We start from the raw sequence: 8,607 nt of genomic DNA on the forward strand, positions 1-8,607 counted from the left end.
AAAAAAAAAAAAAAAAAAAAAAGAAGAAGACAAGCAATGAAACTCAGTGACAACACCAACACCACATCTAAAGTAAGTAACAATTGTTGGTCACTAGTTTCTATCAACATCACGGACTCAACTCCCCAATTAAAAGACACAGACTAACAGAATGGTTGCGGAAACAGGATCCATCATTCTGTTGCATCCAAGAAACACACCTATGCAACAAAGATAAACACTACCTCAGAGTAAAGGGCTGGAAAAATGTCTTTCAAGCAAATGGTTCCAGAAAACAAGCGGGAGTAGCCATCCTAATATCTAATAAAATAGACTTTCAACCCAAGTTAATCAAAAAAGATAAGGACGGCCACTATATTCTCATCAAAGGAAAAATCCATCAAGAGGACATCACAATTTTGAATATCTATGCCCCAAATACAAGAGCACCTACATTCGTAAATGAAACAATATTAAAGCTTAAATCACACATTGATCCTAAATCCCTAATAGTGGGAGACTTCAACACTCCACTCTCACCAAGGGACAGATCAACTAGACAGAAAACAAATAGGGAAATAAAAACACTTACAGAGACCCTAAATCAAATGGACCTAATAGACGTCTACAGATATTTTCATCCAAACTCAAAAGAGTATACCTTCTTTTCAGCACCACATGGAACCTTCTCCAAAATAGACCATATAGTTGGTCATAAAGCAAGCCTCAACAGATACAAAAAGATTGAAATAATCCCTTGTATCCTATCTGACCACCATGGACTTAAGCTGGACCTCAACAACAACAGAAATAACAAACAGCCTACACGCACATGGATACTGAACAACTTGTTACTCAACGACAGCTGGGTTAAGGAAGAAATAAAGAAAGAAATTAAAGACTCCCTAGAATTCAATGAGAATGAAGGCACAACATACCCAAATCTATGGGACACATTGAAAGCAGTGCTGAGGGGAAAATTTATAGCACTAAGTGCCTGCAAGAAGAAATTCGTAACATCACATACAAACAACTTAATGGCCCAACTGAAAACCCTAGAAAAAAAAAGAAGCAGATACATGCAAGAGGAACAGAAGGCTGGAAATAATCAAACTCAGGGCTGAAATCAATTAATTAGAAACAAATAAAACTATTCAAAGAATCAATGAAACAAAAAGCTGGTTCTTTGAGAAAATAAAAAAAAAAATAGACAAACCCTTAGCCAAACTAACTAAAAAGCAGAGAGAATCTATCCAAATCAACAAAATCAGAGATGAAAAGGGTGACATAACTACAGACACTGAGGAAATTCAAACAATCATTAGGTCATACTACAAAAGCCTATATGCCACAAAATTTGAAAATCTAAATGAAATGGACAATTTTCTTGATAGATTCCATCTTCACCATTAAGTCAAGATCAGGTAGAAAGACTGAACAGCCCTATATCTCCCAAGGAAATTGAAGCAGTCATTCACAGTCTCCCCTCCAAAAAAAGCCCTGGGCCAGATGGTTTCAGCGCGGAATTCTACCAGACCTTCAAAGAAGTGCTCACACCAATTCTCCTCAAACTATTCCACAAAATAGAAACAGAAGGTACATTACCAAACTCATTCTATGAAGCAACAGTCACCCTGATACCTAAACCACACAAAGACCCAACAAAAAAGAGAACTTCAGACCTATCTCTCTTATGAACATTGACGCAAAAATACTCAATAAAATACTTGCAAACCGAATCCAAGAACACATCAAAAATATCATCCACCACGACCAAGTAGGCTTCATCCCAGGCATGCAAAGGTGGTTCAACATACGGAAATCCATCACTGTAATCCACCACATAAACAAACTGAAGGAGAAAAACCACATGATCATCTCCTTAGATGCTGAAAAAGCATTTGACAAAGTCCAACACCCATTCATGTTTAAAGTCTTGGAGAGATCAGGAATACAAGGCACATATCTAAACATAGTAAAGGCAATATACAGCAAGCCTATAGCCAACACCACCTCAATGGAGAGAAACTTAAATCAATCCCACTGAAATCAGGGACAAGACAAGGCTGCCCACTCTCTCCCTACCTCTTCAACATAGTACTTGAAGTCCTAGCCAGAGCAATAAGACAACTAAAGGAGATCAAGGGGATACAAATCGGAAAGGAAGAGGTCAAAGTGTCACTATTCGCAGATGATATGATAGTATATATGAGCGACCCCAAGAATTCAACCAGAGAACTCCTCCAGTTAATAAACACCTTCAGCAAAGTGGCAGGATACAAAATCAACTCAAAAAAATCAGAAGCCCTCCTGTATACCAAAGACAAAATGGCCGAGAAAGAAATTAGGGAAACAACACCCTTCACAATAGCCACTAACCACATAAAGTACCTTGGGGTGACACTAACCAAGCAAGTGAAAGACCTGTTTGAGAAAAACTTCAAGTCTCTGAAGAAAGAAATTGAAGAAGATCTCAAAAGATGGAAAGATCTCCCGTGCTCATGGATTGGTAGGATTAACATTGTGAAAATGGCCATCCTGCCAAAAGCAATCTACAGATTCAATGCAATTCCCATCAAAATACCAACTCAATTCTTTACAGACCTTGAAAAAAAGATTCTCAGCTTCATATGGAGAAACAAAAAACCCAGAATCTCCAAAACAATCCTGTACAACAACAGATCATCTGGAGGTATTTCCATCCCCGATATCAAGTTGTACTACAGGGCAATAGTAATAAAAACTGCATGGTATTGGCATAAAAACAGAAAGGAGGATCAATGGAATCGCATAGAAGACCCAGAAATAAACCCACACACCTATGAATACTCGATTTTTGACAAAGAAGCCAAAACCATTCAATGGAAAAAAGACAGCATCTTCAACAAATGGTGCTGGTCCAACTGGATGTCCACATGCAGAAAACTGAAAATAGATCTATATTTATCACCCTGTACAAAACTAAAGTCCAAGTGGATCAAAGACCTCAACATAAAACCAGATACTCTAAATCTGTTAGAAGAAAAAGTGGGGAACAGCCTAGAACTAATTGGCACAAGAGACAACTTCCTGAACAGAACACCAACAGCACAGGCTCTAAGAGCAACAATCAATAAATGGGACCTCATGAAACTGAAAAGCTTCTGTAAAGCAAAGGACACTGTCATCAAAACAAAACGCCTGCCTACAGATTGGGAAAGAATCTTCACTAACCCTTTATCTGACAGAGGACTAATATCGAGTATATACAAAGAACTAAAGAAGCTGAAAAGCAGCAAACCAAGTAATCCAGTTAAAACATGGGGAACACAGCTAAACAGAGAATTCTCGACAGAGAAATATCAAATGGCAGAGAAACACTTAAAGAAATGCTCATCCTCATTAGCCATCAGGGAAATGCAAATCAAAATGACCCTGAGCTATCACCTTACACCCATCAGAATGGCCAAGATGAAAAACTCAAGAGACAACACATGCTGGAGAGGTTGTGGAGAAAGGGGAACCCTCCTCCACTGCTGGTGGGAATGTAAACTGGTACAACCACTCTGGAATCTATCTGGCGCTTTCTAAGACAATTAGGAATAGTGCTTCCTCAAGACCCAGCTATACCACTGCTAGGTATATACCCAAAGTTTGCTCAAGTACACAAAAGGGATATTTGCTCAACCATGTTTATAGCAGCATTATTTGTAATAGCCAGAACCTGGAAACAACCCAGATGTCCATCAACGGAGGAATGGGTACAGAAATTGTGGTATTTTTACACAATGGAATACTACTCAACAATCAAAAAGGAGGAAATCATGAAATTTGCAGGCAAATGGTGGGATCTAGAAAAGTTCATCCTGAGTGAAATATCCAGAAGGAGAAAGACAAACACGGTATATACTCACTTATATAGACCTATAAGATATGATAAACATAATGAAATCTATACACCTAAAAAAGATAATCAAGAGAGCGGCCATGGGGTAAGATTATCAATCCTCTTTTAGAAAGACAGATGGGATGCGCATTGAACATATGACAGGAGTCTACTGAGCGCATTTGAAAGACTCTAACTAGCAGTGTTTTCAAAGCAAAGACTCATGACCAAAACTTTGCCAGAGTACAGGGAATCATAAGAAAGAAGGGGAGTTAGTCTGATGAGGAAAGGATAGGAGCTCCACAAGGACCAAATATATCTGGGCACAGAGTCTTTTCTGAGACTGACATGCAACCAAGGACCATGTATGAATGTAACCTAGAACCTCTGCCCAGATGTAGCCTGTGGTAGCTCAGTAACCAATTGGTTTCCCATAGTGAGGGGAACAAGGACTATTTCTAACAGGAACTCAATGACTGGCTTTTTGGCCTCCCCACCCCCCAAGGGAGGAGCAGTTCTGTTAGGCCACAGAGGAGAGTTTTGCAGCCAGTCCTGAAGATACCTGATAAAACAGGATCAGATGAATGGGGAGGAGGTCCCCCCTATTAGTGGACTTGGCAAGGGGCACGGTGGAGATGAGGGAGGGAGGGAGGGACTGGGAGGGAATGAGGGATTGGGACACGGCTGGGATACAGAGTTAATAAAATGTAACTGATAAGAAAAAAATAAAATTAAAAAAAAAAACTTCTACAATAGAACATAAAAGTAAAACTTTTTCAACATAAACCCATATATTATAAAAGGAGAGGAAAAAATCAGTTTGTAGTAGCACACTGAGACCTCTCACTTCAGAAGACTCCCCTAGAAGCAGTAGGCAAACCTACTCTCTAAAAGTGTAGTCTCCCCAGTGAATCCCAGGAGGTTTTCTTGAAGCATGTAAAATTGTGACTGTTTCTAGGCCCCGGCTTGTAATTCTTCCCCAGCTACCTCCTTCCTTTCTCTACTGCTCAAGACACTCCTCCCCTGCTATGACCACCAGGAGGCCTTCCTAGGCTACACTCCTCCATTCAGTCTGTAAATAATCACAGGTCCTGCAAAGTAAGAAAGTTCACTCGGACCTTTGATTCTCAGCCATTCTTCCTCAGCTACAGAGGACCCTACATCAACTCACAGGCTATGGCAAAAAGCAGGATGATAGAGATCCACATGAGGCAGAAGGTCAGCCAGAAAACTAAGACGTGATCTATAAAGTAAAACCCAAAAAGAGAAGGAGGGAGGGATAGAAGGAAGGAGGGGAAAAGGAAAAGAAAAGGAAAGAAGGAAGGAAAGAAGGGAGGAAGGGAGGGAGGGAGGGAGGGAGGGAGGGAGGAAGGAAGGAAGGAAGGAAGGAAGGAAGGAAGGAAGGAAGGAAGGAAGGAAGGAAGGAAGGAAGGGGCAGGAGAGAAAGAGAGAAGAGGGAAGGGAAGGGGAAGAAGGGGATATAGAGGGAAGAGGAAGGAAAGATACACCTCTAGAACAACATGGAGACTGCCAGACTTTTGATCCTCAGCCATTCTTCCTCAGCTACAGAGGCTTGTACACGAGCTCACAGGCTCTAGCTCGTATCAGGAAAAGAGGAGAACCACACAAGGCAGTCAGAAGCTGCCCTGATCTACAGGAGCCATCAACTCTTGCAATAAACCCATCCATAAACACAATTTTTTCATCACAACCAAAGTGCCTTTCTAAGGCTCATAAGCCGCTCGAAGGCCAAAGCATGTAGGCTCCACCAGAAACTTAAGCTGCTGAACTGAATTTAAAAAAATTCAAAAGTAGACAGTGAGCTGACCACCAATCTCAATAGATAGATAGATAGATGATAGATAGATAGATAGATAGATAGATAGATAGATAGATAGATAGATAGTAAATATAAATTGATAGAGCTAGAGAGAGAATAAGAGAGAGTTAAAGATAGAGATAAAGAGAGATAGAGATAAATATATATCCTGGCTGTAATTTTGAGGAGGTGTCTCCTGATCTTGCTGCTCAGCAAGATTGCCCTTTAAGATTGCCCTTAAGGTATATTGACAGAGCAAAGATCAAAGTACAAAATACAATGATCTAGTATAAAATCAAATATTATACCAGCTATGACCATCTTTTTAAATGAGTGATAAAGAGCCAAAAGCAAAGTGTACATAATCAAAGTGATTTTGAGTACATAATTTAGCTATAAAAAAATCATTGAGTGACCTTAATCTAAAAGTTCTAAATATTCTAAGCTCTGAAACTTTCCAGATAATCAAAATGACAATCCATGTGGAAAAACTACAGGGCTGACTTCATGTGACAGGTCACAGCCAAAAATCAAGTGTCTTTAAAATATTGAATGAAGTTGCTTTTCAGACTTTAAGTACTTTTCAGACTTTAAGTAATACAAACATATGAAACAAACTTGGGTTTTGGATTTCAGTCTTGTCTCCAAGATAGGTGCATGACAGCTGTAGTGATTTGTATAAGCTGTCCTCTATAGTCTGGGGCATTTCAATACTTGGTCCCCGGTCAATGGCTCTGTTTGGGTATGTTTCAGCGGTGCAGCCTTGCAGGAGAAAGTTGACTTGTACAATTTCCGGTTCATTCTCCGCTTCCTGCTTGCTGTTGAAGACATGAGCCTTCAGGTCTGCTTCAGTCACCATGTCTCCCACTTGCTGCCATAATTTCTTGCCTTGATGGAGTCTAGTACTGTAAGCCAAATAAGCCATTTTTCTATACCTGGATCATGGCATTTTATCACAGCAATACAAAAGTAACAGATATGAAAGTACTGCAAAGTAGTAAAGAATTTAGACTTAAAATGACTCTGATCCCAGGCTTAGGAAGAGGAAAATAAAAACTTGGACTTGATAACCCAATGTCTCTTACAACTTTCAACATCCCGTTTCATTTAAAGTATAACATGAATCATAAATTTGGGATGAGAGTTAACATTTTTAACTTAAATGTGACTTTATTCTTATACATACAGCAATCAATTTGAAGATGTGTCCTTGAAAGACAAACTAGTCCCTTTACCATGGCTCTCTTCCAGTCTCCACAGAAATTAGCCCTTTGTGCATTCTAATAAGAACATTCACAAAAACTATAGCACTTATACAACTTGAATAATGTCAAGCAATTAACAGTTAACTTAATACCTACCGTTGGTAATAGGCAATCTAAGAAAACAGGGATTTTATGTTTAATCAGGGACTCAATAAAATATCCTTTGCCTCAAATGAACCAGAAGTACAAAAAGAGAGAAAATTTAAAAATGAATCTACAACCTTACCTCATGCCTTAGACTTTCACCAGCTACTCAAAGTGCATATTTTGATACGCAAGGATCACTCCTGCTGGTTCATGGTCTGTAAGATGCCCCTCACCTGTTTGCTTTTGCCCCCAACCCAACATTATTTGGAGGAAAAGCCAGTATTTGTTTGCACTTTTTCTGACATAGAGAATTTTTTTTATTTCTTTCTAAAGCTGAATATGCTACCATGGAGAAAAGAAACACAATATGAATTCTACACTAACCTCAATAACACTGATCACAATGGCCCTTGGGTATCTCCATCCATGACCTAAACCACTACTTCTTTTGATGAAAAGAAATAACCATGAATAGTCCTTGGTTGGAGTATAAGTCTCTGGGAAGTTGCCTGTGTTCAAATTTTCTTGTTCTGTTGCTCTCCTTGTGGGTTACCTAGTAATGGGAAGAGGGACTGCCTCTGACATAATCTGATTGGCCTGCTCTTTGATCACCTCCCCCTGAGGGGGGAGCAGCCCTACCAGGCCATAGAAGAGGACAATGCAGCCACTTTTGATGAGAACAGATAGACTAAGATCAGAAAGGAGAGGAGAACCTCCCCTATCAGTGGACTTAGGGAGGGGCACGCATGCAGAAACAGGAGAGAGGATGGGATCAGGAGGGGAGGAGGAAGGGGCTTATGGGGGGATACAAAATGAATAAAGTGTAATTAATAAAAAATAAAAAAAGTTAAAAAAGAAGTAATTCACAAAACCAATGTCAATTAAAAAAAAAAGAAAAAAGAAAAAAAAGAAATAACCACTAGCCAGTTTTTACATGAATTCAGCCAACTCAAAATACCAAGTCAAAAAGTTGCACCTCATGGCTGAGCATGTGTGGTGCTGGTATTTCATGTACCAATTCATGGTAGATGAAATAATTTTAAATGTGTGTTTCTGGCAGGAAAATCATCAATTTTTAAAAAAATAATAAGGTACTATTTTAGTTTTGGTTTTCATCTCAAACTATTTTACTTCCTAGCTTCTGGCTAGATATTCATACATCCAACTTTCTTATCAGCCTCCAGGACTCATGAGTAAGGACAAGCAGAAGAAGAACGAATGAAAAGGCTGGAGTAAGAGGAGACAGAGGATGAGGAACAAAAGACATGGGAGGAAGTCAGCAATGACTCCTGAGACCATAGGACTGCCAGCAAAACAGCTACCTTCCCCTGCCAAGACTCCAGCTTTCCCGGACAGCCTTCAGCCAGTGCAGACACAGAGCCCAAAGGGCCTCAGGGCCAAGAAATACCACCCACATCTGGTCCTACAAAGAAGGCCTTGGACCTAAGTCTGCTTTCCCAGGAAGGTGAGCCAGCCATACTGACATGGCTGACAGGGTACCAAGGTGCTTGTGTGCCCCCACGGGGGAGCAGGATGCCTTATCATCCCCCTTGTCTGTGCAACTTGAGAGCATTGTCCAGCCTCCTCTTCCA

The sequence above is a fragment of the Psammomys obesus genome, unplaced genomic scaffold (assembly GCF_907164565.1).
Source record: "Psammomys obesus unplaced genomic scaffold, mPsaObe1.curated_primary_1811, whole genome shotgun sequence".
Lineage (NCBI taxonomy): Eukaryota > Metazoa > Chordata > Mammalia > Rodentia > Muridae > Psammomys > Psammomys obesus.